This window comes from Garra rufa, chromosome 1, assembly GCF_049309525.1.
Source record: "Garra rufa chromosome 1, GarRuf1.0, whole genome shotgun sequence".
In the NCBI taxonomy this organism is placed as follows: Eukaryota; Metazoa; Chordata; class Actinopteri; order Cypriniformes; family Cyprinidae; genus Garra; species Garra rufa.
The window spans coordinates 83,822,060-83,842,198 of NC_133361.1; the positions used below are offsets into that span (position 1 = coordinate 83,822,060).

Genomic DNA, 20,139 nt, shown 5'->3' on the forward strand with positions numbered 1-20,139 from the left:
ACGTCCCTGGGTGGGCTCGAACCACCAACCTTTCGGTTAACAGCCGATCGCGCTAACCGATTGCGCCAAAGCTGGGGAACAATAGTCTGTTAAGGGGGGGGAAGAAAAGGAAGGAGGGGGGAGAAGAGGGGGAAAAGAGAAAAAGAAAGAAAAGGAAAAAATGAGGAGAAAAGAAGTGAAAGGGAATTTTATCTCTTTGTCCTTTAAAGCAATGTTTTTGTAGTGTATATTTACAATAAATTATCTGAAAAAAAAAAATGTTTTCTCTATTTTCCTGTACATTTATATGGGGGTAAGGATGATCACAAGCTTCCCAGTTCATATTACAGTGTTGCCAAAGATTGAAGTGTTTACTGAATGTTTTATTTATCAGTAATTATCACATAAATAATGTCCAAATGAATGAAATCATTTTTGAAATGACAAATTAATATTTTATTAGATTTATATTACTGATTATTGATATTTTATTCAAAGTTTTTGCACTTTAAATATATTTCTGCTGTAGTTATGTTCTAAAACTTATAGTACAAAAAATTGTACATTTATGTATTAAATCATCCCCAAATTTATCAACATTTTTAAAAGGGCGTATAACTGTTTAATGATACTGTAACAATGACAAACAAAAAGAGTTATTTGATCATGACCAAACTTTTATTTTTCAATCAGTCAAAGCCAATTATTCATTATTCTTTTTTTTTTTTTTTTTTTTATTCTTGTAGTTATGTTGCATGTGCAGAAAACAGAATATTACCTCTTAATAATAATTTGCAAGTGCAAAAGAACAGAAAACAGAACTATACATATAAACAAAACCGTCCAATGTCCATGGCTCTTGTGCATTAACTGCAAGTGAAAAGAACAGAAAGCACAAAACAATACAAACGAATAAAACTTTAAAATATTAATGATTCCTGTCCTGTGCATGTTTTGCAAGTACTAAAGAACAGAAAACCAAACTATACTATTAAATAAAACTGTCTTAATGTCCATGGCACTAGTGCATTCATTGCAAGTTCAAAAGAACAGAAAGCAGAAAACAATGCACATAAATAAAACTTTATCCCCTTTCTTTTTTGGACTCTTATGGATGGCACAGAGCTTGAAATGGTCTCTATCAGGAGACAACAATCTGGCCACTGGGCACGTGGGGCAGTGGTGGTGGATGTATGCCTCTTCACGCTCTCCACTCCCGAAATCCAGCAGGTTCTGCCAACTATATTGCTCACCTAAGCAGAGAGAGCATATAATACATGGCAAATGAGAAAACAAAACAAGTGGTAGTGTTAACATATGACAGGTCAAGAAGAGAAACTGACCTGATGGTTGGTGAGAGCCAGAGATGGCTGATTCCTGAGCTCCACAAGATACTCCGCAAGGCCGTCCACTTTGTCCAGCACACCAGCACTAGCCAAAGCCTGTGAGAAAAATACAACAAAAAGAAAAAAATGAAATCAACAACATTATGAGTACAGTGAAGTGGGACAAAAAACCCAAAACAAATAAATATATATATTTTTCTAGATGTTTTTTTTTTGTCAACTTCAGACAAAAAGCAACAGGTCAGCACAAATTATTATGTTTTCCCTAGAAATTTTACAGTATTACATAAAACATAATTACATACATACATTAAACGAGACATTTACATACCACAGACTCGTCAGGGGATGCTGAGACACCTGGCGTGAAGGAGGCATCAGGCTGAGTGGAGGACAGAGAGAAGCTTGGGTCATCAGTAAGACTCGACTCAGTAATGTCAAGTGTTTGGTCCACCCTGAAGCCCTCGTCTTCTTCATCCTCACCTTCATCCACATCCTCCAGCATGTTCTCTGTCTCTTCTGAGTCAGGGTCCACTACCAGGGGCTGTCCAGTCTGACGCAGGAGGTAGTCAACACCAAGCAGCTCTCCTATGAAAAAAATAATAATAAAAGAAAACACACAAATACAGGATCAGTCAAAAGTTTGGACACATTACTATTTTTAATGTTTTTGAAAGAAGTGTCTTATGCTCATCAGTCCTGCATTTATTAAATAAAAAATATAAAAAACATTAATAATATTATAAAATGTTAATACAGTTTAAATTTACAGTTACATGTACTTTAAATTTTTTTTGTCATCAACGCTGAATAAATTTAGCAATCATTTTAGAAATCAGTAAAAAGTTATATTAAGAACAGCATTAGAAATCAAATATGAAATCTTCTGTAACGATACACAGTACTGTTCAAAAAAATTTTTTTAAAGAAATTAATTCTGTTGTTTTTAACTTTTTATTCATCAATGAATTCTGCAAAACGTATCACAGTTTTCATTAAAAAATAAATACAAATATGCAGTACAAATTATATTGCTGTTTTTTCTGTATTTTGGATCAAATAAATGCAGGCTGAATGAGCAAAAGACACTTCTTTCAAAAACATTAAACACAGTCACGTGTAAAAATGTTTGACAAATAATGTACACATTCATATTCTACAATGAGATACAGGTAACTTTACCTTCTGGCAGAGGTTGTACAACTTCTGCTGCCGTGGTGCTGGTCTGTTGCCTCCAGACGGACAAACCCCAGAGCTGGCAAAAGTCCTCAACCTGGCCATCCACTCGCCATCACCCATGACCTTGTGGCAATTATGCATAATTTACTGTTATTACTATAGTAAATACATATAGCATGTATTAATCACAATGTGAAATAAAGTGCATTGTTAGTTAATCACATTAAATGTTAATTAGAAATGATAATGTCTACAACTACACATATTTTTTAAATCCAAATCAAACTTTAAATAGAATAGATGTGTTTACTATGCAAAACTACAGGCAAATGGTGTTTTATATATGTGAGATTATAGGTTAATCATGGAAACAAAACATGATTACTACACTTTCACTATAGTAAAAGCATGGTAAATTACTTGATTATTTATATTAAGACTGTGTTTACACTTAAAGAACGAGTAAACTGAGTTTAATAAGTACGATTACAGGCACAATTATGTTTAATATGTGAGATTTTAGGCAAGTCATGAAAAGAAAACATGATTACTACACTTTCACTATAGTAAAACCATGGTAAATGACGAAAAACACAACGTTTTTTGTTGTTGCTGTTCATTCAGATTTTCATTTATAGTAAGACTGTGTTCATACAGTTGTAATCGATCAGCCAAAAACACAACATGGTTCCTACGCTTTCACTATAGTAAAAACAAGGTAAATTGTCATAAGGGATGACTGCACTTACAGCTGAAACGCGTTTTTTTCCCCCATTTAAATCGAACTTAAGAACGTGTAAATAGATTTTAGAAAGTTAGATTTCATTTAAACTGTTTCATTATGGGCAATTCGCGAGTCAAAAGTTTGTGAACGCCAAACACGGATGAACGACGGACGAAAACGTAACGAGTTACCAATTGAGAACATTGTAAACAGAGAGGAAGAAAGTAGAAAACATGTATTACTTACTTTGAAAAGTTATCCTATATTCTGTTCGTCTGATTTTTGAACCTGACTTAGAATGAAACTAAGCACGGTGAGTGGCTCTCAACAATGGAGCTTGAGTGATGCGATTGGCGCCTCGTCCATTCTCACAATGGACGGCGAGCGACGCGATTGGCTCTCATCCATTCTCACAATGGACGGCGAGCGACGCAATTGGCTCTCATCCATTCTCACAATGGACGGCGAGATCGGCGATTGGACGAGGAGACGGCCGCGGAAACAGACGATCCTGCTCCAGGTAGCGCCACAGAGACAGCAGCTGTTGCTTGCTGCCGCCGGATCACCGGTGTAAAAGCAAGGGTTAGGGTTAGCGATAGGGATTAATATTGCTCGCACTAACAGCGACATCTGTTTTGAAAGATGTTTCCGGAGCTCGCAAAATCCACTCAGCCTGCGCGGCGAATGGGCACGCTGGAGCCCGCCACCCTTTTGGGAAGAAAGAGAGTCAACAGAGCCGCCCAACGTGGGGCTCGAACCCACGACTCTGAGTTTAAGAGTCTCATGTTCTACCGACTGAGCTAGCCGGGCTGGTCGTTGGCTTCTTCACCGGGTCGGACCCAGTTTTCATCGGCCCCCAAATTACACAGGCGAAACGGAGGCTCTCGCGTTGTGCGAGACTGTCGAGCCCTCCCCGTGGGTAGGGCTTAGAGCAGGCTTAGAGTTTTCTTCTGTCGGTTTTGACCCAATCTGTTTTTGGGAAGCGCAGTTTGACCCAGCAGTGCGGGCCAACAACACGTTCTGTTTTGCCGCGTGAAGGCGGGTCAATGCTTTGGACAGCGTATGGTTGAGATGTGATTTTCCACCAATTTGGGGCACCTTTCTTAAGGAAATCAAGGATGATTTCATGGGAAATGGCAAACTGCTGTAGCGTTTGGCTAACAAGCCAAAGCTACAAAGGATGTACCGGTGCCCCGTCGTCCGAGCAGAATCCACATTCGGCCGTAATCGGAGGTTACTACTAACGTTCGATTGTGTCTCATAGGGAGTTTGACGCAGGGCCTCAGTGGAAAACAGGCCCTCGGCGGCTGAAACAAAAGACGAAGAAGGCATCCACATGCACATGGTTCAGGAGTGTTAAACAAAGAAACCACGCAAGATGACGAGGTGGTCCAGCGGGTAAGGCGGTGGAAGGCTAATACATTGTGCTCGACATGCACTGGAAGCTTTAGCGCCACTGAGAGCCCACCGGACCAGACAGGCCCAACCTGTTTACGATGGGTAACGGTGAGCTGTAATTGCGCTGCAGTTTAATGATACCCGTCTTGAGGACATATTTACAAAACAACAAGCCTTCTGGCTCTGGCGCTCAATCATCAGCAGACACCTTTCCGACGAGAAACAAAACCTAAACGAAACAAGGCTATTTTTTCTCAACAATACTCTAAGCCTCCAGAGAGGCTAGCAAAAATTGCCAAAGCTGACTGTATTTCAAGTCATCCTGGCGGGGTATTGGGTAAAGTTTTCAACCAGCAATGATCGCGCCTCGGATAAACCTCATAGGCTACAATATTGCCTCTGCGAAAGAATGCCGGCAACGGTCGTGACCTTTGCAGGCACCTACGTGGATGTGAACCGACAAGGTGGTAGCAAGCTTTAAACTGCCGCACAAACAGTCTCCTGGCACGGGTTGCTGCACCGTGTTTCTACGGAACAGATTAGAGGTGTGTAAAAGACGGCTCATTCACTATTCCCTCTGTGCTCAAAACAGCCTGCTGAAAGCACAGCAGCAGCAGCTGAAAAGGTCCGCAGCATGGCCTCTCTCAGTCAGCAAGGGGGCGGGGAGGCCGAGTGGTTAAGGCGATGGACTGCTAATCCCATCCTTGTCGTTCGGTTCCTTTAGCACTGGACCATAATCTAGGTCCTGGGGACCCCATGCTGAACTTTTTGTGTGTCCTCCTTATCTAACACACTCAGTTCAGTTCTTTGAGTTCTCTACTAATGAGCTGATGATCTCAATCGCGAGTGCTAAATAAAAGACGCCACGTAATACGACGAGGTGGCCGAGTGGTTAAGGCGATGGACTGCTAATCCATTGTGCTCTGCACGCGAGGGTTCGAATCCCATCCTCGTCGTTCGGTACATTTAGCAGTGATCCTCGGTCCTGGGGACCCCACTCTGCAATTTTTGTGTGTCTTCCCTATCTGACACACTCAGTTCAGTTCACTGAGCGCTCTACTGATGAGCTGGTGGTCTGAATCGGGAGTGTTAAACAAAAGGACCGCGCAAAACGAAAGGTGGTCGAGTGGTTAAGGCGATGCAAGGCTAGCCCGTTGTGCTCGGCACGCCTTGGTTTGTGTGGGTTCGAATCCCATCCTCTTCATTTGATGCTTTAGCACCACTGAGAGCCCACCGGAACAGACAGGCCCAACCTGTTTACGATGGGTAGCGGCGAGCTGTGATTGTGCTGTAGTTTATTGATACCTGCCGCAAAGTCTTGAGAACATATTGACAAAACAACGAGTCTTCTGGCTCCGGCACGCTATGATCGGTGGACACCTCTTTGACGAGGACCAACAACCAGCCACGCCAATAAAAGGAAACAAAACGAAGCAAGACTATCTTTCTCAACAAGCCTCCAGAGAGACTGGCAAAAATTGCCGATGCTGACTGTATTTCAAGTCATCCCGGTGGGGTATTGGGTATTGACTTTGTGGCAACATGGAACTTTTGCATCTACATTAATATTAGTCTGTTTCTTCTTATTCTGAGGTCACCGTAGCCACCAGATCCATTCTGTATTCCGATCTGATGGTCACTACAGTCCCCCGGTTCCAGTCCGTACCAAGAGCAGATGGTGGATCAGCACCTTCAGCCGAATGTCAGCGGATACTATGTCAACTAGATGAGCCCCAGAGACAGATCATCAGTAAAGAAGGCATCCACATGCCACAGCAAACTACTCGAGCTGGTGAAAATGTTCACCAAATGCCCGCCGCTGAGTTCTTTTAAAACAAGCCAGCTTATTGAAGGTGCACAAGATAAACGCCCTGAGAAAGCTGTGCCTCGCAACCCTAAGAATGGCATAGGCGTTAGTGGACACCTGACGCGCGTGCAAAACTCCGGCATTTCACACGTCCCTGGGTGGGCTCGAACCACCAACCTTTCGGTTAACAGCCGAACGCGCTAACCGATTGCGCCACAGAGACAGCCGCTGTTGCTTGCTGCCGCCGGATCACCGGTGTAAAAGCAAGGGTTAGGGTTAGCGATAGGGATTAATATTGCTCGCACTAACAGCGACATCTGTTTTGAAAGATGTTTCCGGAGCTCGCAAAATCCACTCAGCCTGCGCGGCGAATGGGCACACTGGAGCCCGCCACCCTTTTGGGAAGAAAGAGAGTCAACAGAGCCGCCCAACGTGGGGCTCAAACCCACGACCCTGAGATTAAGAGTCTCATGCTCTACCGACTGAGCTAGCCGGGCTGGTCGTGGGCTTCTTCACCGGGTCGGACCCAGTTTTCATCGGCCCCCAAATTACACAGGCGAAACGGAGGCTCTCGCGTTGTGCGAGACTGTCGAGCCCTCCCCGTGGGTAGGGCTTAGAGCAGGCTTAGAGTTTTCTTCTGTCGGTTTTGACCCAATCTGTTTTTGGGAAGCGCAGTTTGACCCAGCAGTGCGGGCCAACAACACGTTCTGTTTTGCCGCGTGAAGGCGGGTCAATGCTTTGGACAGCGTATGGTTGAGATGTGATTTTCCACCAATTTGGGGCACCTTTCTTAAGGAAATCAAGGATGATTTCATGGGAAATGGCAAACTGCTGTAGCGTTTGGCTAACAAGCCAAAGCTACAAAGGATGTACCGGTGCCCCGTCGTCCGAGCAGAATCCACATTCGGCCGTAATCGGAGGTTACTACTAACGTTCGATTGTGTCTCATAGGGAGTTTGACGCAGGGCCTCAGTGGAAAACAGGCCCTCGGCGGCTGAAACAAAAAACGAAGAAGGCATCCACATGCACATGGTTCAGGAGTGTTAAACAAAGAAACCACGCAAGATGACGAGGTGGTCCAGCGGGTAAGGCGGTGGAAGGCTAATACATTGTGCTCGACATGCACTGGAAGCTTTAGCGCCACTGAGAGCCCACCGGACCAGACAGGCCCAACCTGTTTACGATGGGTAACGGTGAGCTGTAATTGCGCTGCAGTTTAATGATACCCGTCTTGAGGACATATTTACAAAACAACAAGCCTTCTGGCTCTGGCGCTCAATCATCAGCAGACACCTTTTCGACGAGAAACAAAACCTAAACGAAACAAGGCTATTTTTTCTCAACAATACTCTAAGCTAGTGATGGGAAAATGAAGCTTTTCGAAGCACCGAGGCTTTCCCCTCAACTGTATCGTAAAAAGGTTCGTTACTCGAAGCTTTTCAACATGGTGCACACTAATGACATCTTGTGGACAAAGGTGGGAAAAGTTGCTTTCGCGTCCCAGATCTTAAAGCGATTTTGGACAGTTTCATTAAACACATCTATTTGTGCTATGTCATAAAAACAGTAATCTTACTCGAATTGATCTGTAAATAAACGTTTTAATAAAATTATACAAGTATAAGCATGGTTCATGTAGGCATATATGTTCAAAGTAAATTAAGAATAATTTTGACTAATATTAGTGTTAATTAGAAGTGCTTGTGAAGCAAGGATAACTACAAAATGAATATGCACAAAACTACACATGTACATATTTATTCGTATTATGATTTATTCTTAACAAAAAGTGAATGACACTTGATACTTGCACAAGGGGTTCGCGTTATTTGAATCAGAATATGAAGCAGTCACGTGGTTGTGTGCGAAAACGAAGCTTCGGACGTCACAGGTCACGTGGTTATGGACAAAACGAATCAAGCTCCGGTACAGTGCTTCACTGTGAGATGTTTCGTTTTTTTGATACAAGCTTCGAAGCTTCGGTGTCAAACGTCACATCACTACTCTAAGCCTCCAGAGAGGCTAGCAAAAATTGCCAAAGCTGACTGTATTTCAAGTCATCCTGGCGGGGTATTGGGTAAAGTTTTCAACCAGCAATGATCGCGCCTCGGATAAACCTCATAGGCTACAATATTGCCTCTGCGAAAGAATGCCGGCGACGGTCGTGACCTTTGCAGGCACCTACGTGGATGTGAACCGACAAGGTGGTAGCACGCTTTAAACTGCCGCACAAACAGTCTCCTGGCACGGGTTGCTGCACCGTGTTTCTACGGAACAGATTAGAGGTGTGTAAAAGACGGCTCATTCACTATTCCCTCTGTGCTCAAAACAGCCTGCTGAAAGCACAGCAGCAGCAGCTGAAAAGGTCCGCAGCATGGCCTCTCTCAGTCAGCAAGGGGGCGGGGAGGCCGAGTGGTTAAGGCGATGGACTGCTAATCCCATCCTTGTCGTTCGGTTCCTTTAGCACTGGACATTAATCTACGTCCTGGGGACCCCATGCTGAACTTTTTGTGTGTCCTCCTTATCTAACACACTCAGTTCAGTTCTTTGAGTTCTCTACTAATGAGCTGATGATCTGAATCGGGAGTGCTAAATAAAAGACGGCACGTAATACGACGAGGTGGCCGAGTGGTTAAGGCGATGGACTGCTAATCCATTGTGCTCTGCACGTGTGGGTTCGAATCCCATCCTCGTCGTTCGGTACATTTAGCAGTGGTCCTGGGGACCCCACTCTGCAATTTTTGTGTGTCTTCCCTATCTGACACACTCAGTTCAGTTCACTGAGCGCTCTACTGATGAGCTGGTGGTCTGAATCGGGAGTGTTAAACAAAAGGACCGCGCAAAACGAAAGGTGGTCGAGTGGTTAAGGCGATGCAAGGCTAGCCCGTTGTGCTCGGCACGCCTTGGTTTGTGTGGGTTTGAATCCCATCCTCTTCATTTGATGCTTTAGCACCACTGAGAGCCCACCGGAACAGACAGGCCCAACCTGTTTACGATGGGTAGCGGCGAGCTGTGATTGTGCTGTAGTTTATTGATACCTGCCGCAAAGTCTTGAGAACATATTGACAAAACAACGAGTCTTCTGGCTCCGGCACGCTATGATCGGTGGACACCTCTTTGACGAGGACCAACAACCAGCCACGCCAATAAAAGGAAACAAAACGAAGCAAGACTATCTTTCTCAACAAGCCTCCAGAGAGACTGGCAAAAATTGCCGATGCTGACTGTATTTCAAGTCATCCCGGTGGGGTATTGGGTATTGACTTTGTGGCAACATGGAACTTTTGCATCTACATTAATATTAGTCTGTTTCTTCTTATTCTGAGGTCACCGTAGCCACCAGATCCATTCTGTATTCCGATCTGATGGTCACTACAGTCCCCCGGTTCCAGTCCGTACCAAGAGCAGATGGTGGATCAGCACCTTCAGCCGAATGTCAGCGGATACTATGTCAACTAGATGAGCCCCAGAGACAGATCATCAGTAAAGAAGGCATCCACATGCCACAGCAAACTACTCGAGCTGGTGAAAATGTTCACCAAATGCCCGACGCTGAGTTCTTTTAAAACAAGCCAGCTTATTGAAGGTGCACAAGATAAACGCCCTGAGAAAGCTGTGCCTCGCAACCCTAAGAATGGCATAGGCGTTAGTGGACACCTGACGCGCGTGCAAAACTCCAGCATTTCACACGTCCCTGGGTGGGCTCGAACCACCAACCTTTCGGTTAACAGCCGATCGCGCTAACCGATTGCGCCAAAGCTGGGGAACAATAGTCTGTTAAGGGGGGGGAAGAAAAGGAAGGAGGGGGGAGAAGAGGGGGAAAAGAGAAAAAGAAAGAAAAGGAAAAAATGAGGAGAAAAGAAGTGAAAGGGAATTTTATCTCTTTGTCCTTTAAAGCAATGTTTTTGTAGTGTATATTTACAATAAATTATCTGAAAAAAAAAAATGTTTTCTCTATTTTCCTGTACATTTATATGGGGGTAAGGATGATCACAAGCTTCCCAGTTCATATTACAGTGTTGCCAAAGATTGAAGTGTTTACTGAATGTTTTATTTATCAGTAATTATCACATAAATAATGTCCAAATGAATGAAATCATTTTTGAAATGACAAATTAATATTTTATTAGATTTATATTACTGATTATTGATATTTTATTCAAAGTTTTTGCACTTTAAATATATTTCTGCTGTAGTTATGTTCTAAAACTTATAGTACAAAAAATTGTACATTTATGTATTAAATCATCCCCAAATTTATCAACATTTTTAAAAGGGCGTATAACTGTTTAATGATACTGTAACAATGACAAACAAAAAGAGTTATTTGATCATGACCAAACTTTTATTTTTCAATCAGTCAAAGCCAATTATTCATTATTCTTTTTTTTTTTTTTTTTTTTATTCTTGTAGTTATGTTGCATGTGCAGAAAACAGAATATTACCTCTTAATAATAATTTGCAAGTGCAAAAGAACAGAAAACAGAACTATACATATAAACAAAACCGTCCAATGTCCATGGCTCTTGTGCATTAACTGCAAGTGAAAAGAACAGAAAGCACAAAACAATACAAACGAATAAAACTTTAAAATATTAATGATTCCTGTCCTGTGCATGTTTTGCAAGTACTAAAGAACAGAAAACCAAACTATACTATTAAATAAAACTGTCTTAATGTCCATGGCACTAGTGCATTCATTGCAAGTTCAAAAGAACAGAAAGCAGAAAACAATGCACATAAATAAAACTTTATCCCCTTTCTTTTTTGGACTCTTATGGATGGCACAGAGCTTGAAATGGTCTCTATCAGGAGACAACAATCTGGCCACTGGGCACGTGGGGCAGTGGTGGTGGATGTATGCCTCTTCACGCTCTCCACTCCCGAAATCCAGCAGGTTCTGCCAACTATATTGCTCACCTAAGCAGAGAGAGCATATAATACATGGCAAATGAGAAAACAAAACAAGTGGTAGTGTTAACATATGACAGGTCAAGAAGAGAAACTGACCTGATGGTTGGTGAGAGCCAGAGATGGCTGATTCCTGAGCTCCACAAGATACTCCGCAAGGCCGTCCACTTTGTCCAGCACACCAGCACTAGCCAAAGCCTGTGAGAAAAATACAACAAAAAGAAAAAAATGAAATCAACAACATTATGAGTACAGTGAAGTGGGACAAAAAACCCAAAACAAATAAATATATATATTTTTCTAGATGTTTTTTTTTTGTCAACTTCAGACAAAAAGCAACAGGTCAGCACAAATTATTATGTTTTCCCTAGAAATTTTACAGTATTACATAAAACATAATTACATACATACATTAAACGAGACATTTACATACCACAGACTCGTCAGGGGATGCTGAGACACCTGGCGTGAAGGAGGCATCAGGCTGAGTGGAGGACAGAGAGAAGCTTGGGTCATCAGTAAGACTCGACTCAGTAATGTCAAGTGTTTGGTCCACCCTGAAGCCCTCGTCTTCTTCATCCTCACCTTCATCCACATCCTCCAGCATGTTCTCTGTCTCTTCTGAGTCAGGGTCCACTACCAGGGGCTGTCCAGTCTGACGCAGGAGGTAGTCAACACCAAGCAGCTCTCCTATGAAAAAAATAATAATAAAAGAAAACACACAAATACAGGATCAGTCAAAAGTTTGGACACATTACTATTTTTAATGTTTTTGAAAGAAGTGTCTTATGCTCATCAGTCCTGCATTTATTAAATAAAAAATATAAAAAACATTAATAATATTATAAAATGTTAATACAGTTTAAATTTACAGTTACATGTACTTTAAATTTTTTTTGTCATCAACGCTGAATAAATTTAGCAATCATTTTAGAAATCAGTAAAAAGTTATATTAAGAACAGCATTAGAAATCAAATATGAAATCTTCTGTAACGATACACAGTACTGTTCAAAAAAATTTTTTTAAAGAAATTAATTCTGTTGTTTTTAACTTTTTATTCATCAATGAATTCTGCAAAACGTATCACAGTTTTCATTAAAAAATAAATACAAATATGCAGTACAAATTATATTGCTGTTTTTTCTGTATTTTGGATCAAATAAATGCAGGCTGAATGAGCAAAAGACACTTCTTTCAAAAACATTAAACACAGTCACGTGTAAAAATGTTTGACAAATAATGTACACATTCATATTCTACAATGAGATACAGGTAACTTTACCTTCTGGCAGAGGTTGTACAACTTCTGCTGCCGTGGTGCTGGTCTGTTGCCTCCAGACGGACAAACCCCAGAGCTGGCAAAAGTCCTCAACCTGGCCATCCACTCGCCATCACCCATGACCTTGTGGCAATTATGCATAATTTACTGTTATTACTATAGTAAATACATATAGCATGTATTAATCACAATGTGAAATAAAGTGCATTGTTAGTTAATCACATTAAATGTTAATTAGAAATGATAATGTCTACAACTACACATATTTTTTAAATCCAAATCAAACTTTAAATAGAATAGATGTGTTTACTATGCAAAACTACAGGCAAATGGTGTTTTATATATGTGAGATTATAGGTTAATCATGGAAACAAAACATGATTACTACACTTTCACTATAGTAAAAGCATGGTAAATTACTTGATTATTTATATTAAGACTGTGTTTACACTTAAAGAACGAGTAAACTGAGTTTAATAAGTACGATTACAGGCACAATTATGTTTAATATGTGAGATTTTAGGCAAGTCATGAAAAGAAAACATGATTACTACACTTTCACTATAGTAAAACCATGGTAAATGACGAAAAACACAACGTTTTTTGTTGTTGCTGTTCATTCAGATTTTCATTTATAGTAAGACTGTGTTCATACAGTTGTAATCGATCAGCCAAAAACACAACATGGTTCCTACGCTTTCACTATAGTAAAAACAAGGTAAATTGTCATAAGGGATGACTGCACTTACAGCTGAAACGCGTTTTTTTCCCCCATTTAAATCGAACTTAAGAACGTGTAAATAGATTTTAGAAAGTTAGATTTCATTTAAACTGTTTCATTATGGGCAATTCGCGAGTCAAAAGTTTGTGAACGCCAAACACGGATGAACGACGGACGAAAACGTAACGAGTTACCAATTGAGAACATTGTAAACAGAGAGGAAGAAAGTAGAAAACATGTATTACTTACTTTGAAAAGTTATCCTATATTCTGTTCGTCTGATTTTTGAACCTGACTTAGAATGAAACTAAGCACGGTGAGTGGCTCTCAACAATGGAGCTTGAGTGATGCGATTGGCGCCTCGTCCATTCTCACAATGGACGGCGAGCGACGCGATTGGCTCTCATCCATTCTCACAATGGACGGCGAGCGACGCAATTGGCTCTCATCCATTCTCACAATGGACGGCGAGATCGGCGATTGGACGAGGAGACGGCCGCGGAAACAGACGATCCTGCTCCAGGTAGCGCCACAGAGACAGCAGCTGTTGCTTGCTGCCGCCGGATCACCGGTGTAAAAGCAAGGGTTAGGGTTAGCGATAGGGATTAATATTGCTCGCACTAACAGCGACATCTGTTTTGAAAGATGTTTCCGGAGCTCGCAAAATCCACTCAGCCTGCGCGGCGAATGGGCACGCTGGAGCCCGCCACCCTTTTGGGAAGAAAGAGAGTCAACAGAGCCGCCCAACGTGGGGCTCGAACCCACGACTCTGAGTTTAAGAGTCTCATGTTCTACCGACTGAGCTAGCCGGGCTGGTCGTTGGCTTCTTCACCGGGTCGGACCCAGTTTTCATCGGCCCCCAAATTACACAGGCGAAACGGAGGCTCTCGCGTTGTGCGAGACTGTCGAGCCCTCCCCGTGGGTAGGGCTTAGAGCAGGCTTAGAGTTTTCTTCTGTCGGTTTTGACCCAATCTGTTTTTGGGAAGCGCAGTTTGACCCAGCAGTGCGGGCCAACAACACGTTCTGTTTTGCCGCGTGAAGGCGGGTCAATGCTTTGGACAGCGTATGGTTGAGATGTGATTTTCCACCAATTTGGGGCACCTTTCTTAAGGAAATCAAGGATGATTTCATGGGAAATGGCAAACTGCTGTAGCGTTTGGCTAACAAGCCAAAGCTACAAAGGATGTACCGGTGCCCCGTCGTCCGAGCAGAATCCACATTCGGCCGTAATCGGAGGTTACTACTAACGTTCGATTGTGTCTCATAGGGAGTTTGACGCAGGGCCTCAGTGGAAAACAGGCCCTCGGCGGCTGAAACAAAAGACGAAGAAGGCATCCACATGCACATGGTTCAGGAGTGTTAAACAAAGAAACCACGCAAGATGACGAGGTGGTCCAGCGGGTAAGGCGGTGGAAGGCTAATACATTGTGCTCGACATGCACTGGAAGCTTTAGCGCCACTGAGAGCCCACCGGACCAGACAGGCCCAACCTGTTTACGATGGGTAACGGTGAGCTGTAATTGCGCTGCAGTTTAATGATACCCGTCTTGAGGACATATTTACAAAACAACAAGCCTTCTGGCTCTGGCGCTCAATCATCAGCAGACACCTTTCCGACGAGAAACAAAACCTAAACGAAACAAGGCTATTTTTTCTCAACAATACTCTAAGCCTCCAGAGAGGCTAGCAAAAATTGCCAAAGCTGACTGTATTTCAAGTCATCCTGGCGGGGTATTGGGTAAAGTTTTCAACCAGCAATGATCGCGCCTCGGATAAACCTCATAGGCTACAATATTGCCTCTGCGAAAGAATGCCGGCGACGGTCGTGACCTTTGCAGGCACCTACGTGGATGTGAACCGACAAGGTGGTAGCAAGCTTTAAACTGCCGCACAAACAGTCTCCTGGCACGGGTTGCTGCACCGTGTTTCTACGGAACAGATTAGAGGTGTGTAAAAGACGGCTCATTCACTATTCCCTCTGTGCTCAAAACAGACTGCTGAAAGTACAGCAGCAGCAGCTGAAAAGGTCCGCAGCATGGCCTCTCTCAGTCAGCAAGGGGGCGGGGAGGCCGAGTGGTTAAGGCGATGGACTGCTAATCCCATCCTTGTCGTTCGGTTCCTTTAGCACTGGACCATAATCTAGGTCCTGGGGACCCCATGCTGAACTTTTTGTGTGTCCTCCTTATCTAACACACTCAGTTCAGTTCTTTGAGTTCTCTACTAATGAGCTGATGATCTCAATCGCGAGTGCTAAATAAAAGACGCCACGTAATACGACGAGGTGGCCGAGTGGTTAAGGCGATGGACTGCTAATCCATTGTGCTCTGCACGCGAGGGTTCGAATCCCATCCTCGTCGTTCGGTACATTTAGCAGCGGTCCTGGGGACCCCACTCTGCAATTTTTGTGTGTCTTCCCTATCTGACACACTCAGTTCAGTTCACTGAGCGCTCTACTGATGAGCTGTTGGTCTGAATCGGGAGTGTTAAACAAAAGGACCGCGCAAAACGAAAGGTGGTCGAGTGGTTAAGGCGATGCAAGGCTAGCCCGTTGTGCTCGGCACGCCTTGGTTTGTGTGGGTTCGAATCCCATCCTCTTCATTTGATGCTTTAGCACCACTGAGAGCCCACCGGAACAGACAGGCCCAACCTGTTTACGATGGGTAGCGGCGAGCTGTGATTGTGCTGTAGTTTATTGATACCTGCCGCAAAGTCTTGAGAACATATTGACAAAACAACGAGTCTTCTGGCTCCGGCACGCTATGATCGGTGGACACCTCTTTGACGAGGACCAACAACCAGCCACGCCAATAAAAGGAAACAAAACGAAGCAAGACTATCTTTCTCAACAAGCCTCCAGAGAGACTGGCAAAAATTGCCGATGCTGACTGTATTTCAAGTCATCCCGGTGGGGTATTGGGTATTGACTTTGTGGCAACATGGAACTTTTGCATCTACATTAATATTAGTCTGTTTCTTCTTATTCTGAGGTCACCGTAGCCACCAGATCCATTCTGTATTCCGATCTGATGGTCACTACAGTCCCCCGGTTCCAGTCCGTACCAAGAGCAGATGGTGGATCAGCACCTTCAGCCGAATGTCAGCGGATACTATGTCAACTAGATGAGCCCCAGAGACAGATCATCAGTAAAGAAGGCATCCACATGCCACAGCAAACTACTCGAGCTGGTGAAAATGTTCACCAAATGCCCGCCGCTGAGTTCTTTTAAAACAAGCCAGCTTATTGAAGGTGCACAAGATAAACGCCCTGAGAAAGCTGTGCCTCGCAACCCTAAGAATGGCATAGGCGTTAGTGGACACCTGACGCGCGTGCAAAACTCCGGCATTTCACACGTCCCTGGGTGGGCTCGAACCACCAACCTTTCGGTTAACAGCCGAACGCGCTAACCGATTGCGCCAAAGCTGGGGAACAATAGTCTGTTAAGGGGGGGGAAGAAAAGGAAGGAGGGGGAAGAAGGGGGGAAAAGAGAAAAAGAAAGAAAAAAGAGAGAAAAAAGGAAAAAATGAGGAGAAAAGAAATGAAAGGGAATTTTATCTCTTTGAACTTCAAAGCAATGTTTATGGAGTGTATATTTACAATAAATTATCTGAAAAAAAAATGTTTTCTCTATTTTCCTGTACATTTATATGGGACTAAGGATGATCACAAGCTTTCCAGTTCATATTACAGTGTTTCCATAGATTGAAGTGTTTACTGAATGTTTTATTTATCAGTAATTATCACATAAATGATGTCCAAATGAATGAAATCATTTTTGAAATGACAAATTAATATTTTTTTTAGATTTATATTACTGATTATTGATATTTTATTCAAAGTTTTTGCACTTTAAATATATTTCGGCTGTAGTTATGTTCTAAAACTTATAGTACAAAAAATTGTACATTTATGTATTAAATCATCCCCAAATTTATCAACATTTTTAAAAGGGCGTATAACTGTTTAATGATACTGTAACAATGACAAACAAAAAGAGTTATTTGATCATGACCAAACTTTTATTTTTCAATCAGTCACATCAATCACTATACATATAAACAAAACCGTCCAATGTCCATGGCTCTGTCTTGTGCATTAACTGCAAGTGAAATGAACAGAAAGCACAAAACAATACAAATGAATAAAACTTTAAAATATTAATGACTCCTGTGCATGTTTTGAAAGTGCAAAAGAACAGAAAGCAGAAAACAATACCGATAAATAAAACTTTATCCCCTTTCTTTTTTGGACTCTTATGGATGGCACAGAGCTTGAAATGGTCTCTATCAGGCGACAACAATCTGGCCACTGGGCAAGTGGGGCAGTGGTGGTGAATGTCTGCCTCTTCACGCTCTCCACTCCTGGAGTGACCCTGTGTCCAGCCTGCTCTGGTGTCTGACAGCAAACACCACTCTCTTCTTATCGTAATCCAGCAGGTTCTGCCAACTATATTGCCCACCTAAGCAGAGAGAGCATATAATACATGGCAAATGAGAAAACAAAACAAGTGGTAGTGTTAACATGGGACAGGTCAAGAAGAAAAAGTAGAGAAACTGACCTGCTGGTTGGTGAGAGCCAAAGATGGCTGATTCCTGAGCTCCACAAGATACTCCACAAGGCTGTCCACTTTTGTCCAGCACACCAGCACTATCCAAAGCCTGAGAGAAAAAAAAACAGAAATGAACAGCATTATGAGTACAGTGAAGTTTGAATTTTCCTAGAAATTTAACAATATTACATGAAACACAATTACATACATGCATACAACAATATATTTACATACCACAGACTTGTCAGGAGATGCTGAGGCACCTGGCGTGAAGGAGGCATAGTAAAGGAAGGCACAGGCTGGGTGGAGGACAGAGAGAAGCTTGGGTCATCAGTAAGACTCGACTCAGTAATGTCAAGTGTTTGGTCCTCCTCAAAGCCCTCGTCTTCTTCATCCTCGCCTTCATCCACATCCTCCAGCATGTTCTCTGTCTCTTCTGAGTCAGGGTCCACTACCAGGGGCTGTCCAGTCTGACTCAGGAGGTAGTCAACACCAAGCAGCTCTCCTATGAAAAAAACAAATATATAAATAATAATAAAAGGAAACACAAATACAGGATCAGTCAAATGTTTGGACACATTACTATTTTTAATGTTTTTTGAAAGAAGTGCCTTATGCTCATCGATCCTGCATTTATTTGATAAAAATAAAGAAAACATCAGTAATATTGTAAAATGTCATTACAGTTTAAATTTATAGTTCCATAAACTTTAAATTTAAATTATTTCTGTCATCAACGCTGAATATTTAGCTATCATTTTAGAAATCATTCTAATTAGCTAATTAGCTAATGTTGGTCACAGTTGTGCTGTTTAATGTATTTTTTATGTAATCTGTGATACTTTTTTTAGGATTCATTGAAGAATAAAAAGTTCAATAAAGAACAGCATTAGAAATCAAATAGAAAATCTTCTTTAACGATATACAGGACTGTTCAAAAGAGAAATTAATGCTGTTCTTTTAACTTTTTATTCATCAATGAATTCTGCAAAACGTATCACAGTTTTCATTAAAAAATAACAAAATAAATACAAATATGCAGTACAAATTATATTGCTGTTTTTTCTGTATTTTTGATCAAATAAATGCAGGCTGAATGAGCAAAAGATACTTCTTTCAAAAACATTAAACACAGTCACGTGTAAAAATGTTTGACAAATAATGTACACATTCATATTCTACAATGAGATACAGGTAACTTTACCTTCTGATAGAGCTTGTGCCACTTCCGCTGCCGTGGTGCTGGTCTGTTGCCTCCAGACGGACAAACCCCAGAGCTGGCAAAAGTCCTCAACCGGGCCATCCACTCGCCATCACCCATGACCTTGTGGCTCTTTGGCTTAGTGCTCATCTAAATATAATAGGGAAATAGTAGTTAGTAATGTGCATTTTGCAGGTATTGGACAACTACACAAATGTTTTTAATTTTTTTATAATGATACAATGATATATATTCAAGCTGACTAAATAATGGCACCCATTACAACAATTAAACATTATTTTATTGCTAACAAAGCAAAACAAGGTTAAACATTTAAAGGTGTTACACTACAGTCATACATATAAAGATTTGAATATGAAATTACTACATGCAGTTACGAGAGAGATAAGATTATTGTTTTGTTTGGTTTACAGTTAGTTGCATCCAATTATGCATAATTTACTGTTATTACTATAGTAACTACATATAGCATGTATTAATGACAATGTAAAATAAAGTACATTGTTAGTTAAAAGCTGTGGTTATACATATGATAATCAATCTGAGAAAAAAAAACAAAAAAAACAAAGAACATAGTAAGTACACTTTACTTAAAGCATGGTTAATTTTTGTAAGGGATGTCTATATAACATTGCATTTTCATTTAAATTATTATTTGTAGCACTTGCATCTGTGTTTATATAAATAGTAATCCATCTGCAAACACAAAACTTGATTACTACATTCACACAGCAAAATCACATTAAATGTTAATTAGAAATGACAATGTCTGCAACTAAACATATTTTTTAAATCCAAATCAAACTTTAAATAGAATAGATGTGTTTACTATGCAAAATTACAGGCAAATGGTGTTTTATATGTAAGATTATAGTCAAATCATGGAAACAAAACATGATTACTACACTTTCACTATAGTAAAAGCATGGTAAATGACTTGTTTTTTTTTCATTCATATTTTTATTTATAGTAAGACTGTGTTTACACTTAAAGAACGAGTAAACTGAGTTCAATAAGTACGATT

General features: G+C 41.5%; 4 non-coding genes across 4 annotated transcripts; all 4 read right to left on the minus strand.

Moving 5' to 3' along the window:
- Positions 1 to 4,896: 4,896 nt before the first annotated feature.
- On the minus strand, positions 4,897 to 5,037 carry LOC141283555 (U4 spliceosomal RNA). Its single transcript, XR_012338168.1, has one exon. It is a non-coding gene; the product is annotated as a U4 spliceosomal RNA (small nuclear RNA).
- A 1,545-nt stretch (positions 5,038 to 6,582) lies between these two features.
- trnan-guu (transfer RNA asparagine (anticodon GUU)) lies at positions 6,583 to 6,656 on the minus strand. The gene has a single exon. It is a non-coding gene; the product is annotated as a tRNA-Asn (tRNA).
- A 1,787-nt stretch (positions 6,657 to 8,443) lies between these two features.
- LOC141283558 (U4 spliceosomal RNA) lies at positions 8,444 to 8,584 on the minus strand. The gene has a single exon (XR_012338169.1). It is a non-coding gene; the product is annotated as a U4 spliceosomal RNA (small nuclear RNA).
- Positions 8,585 to 15,017: 6,433 nt separating this feature from the next.
- LOC141283559 (U4 spliceosomal RNA) lies at positions 15,018 to 15,158 on the minus strand. Its single transcript, XR_012338170.1, has one exon. It is a non-coding gene; the product is annotated as a U4 spliceosomal RNA (small nuclear RNA).
- Between the last annotated feature and the right edge of the window lie 4,981 nt (positions 15,159 to 20,139).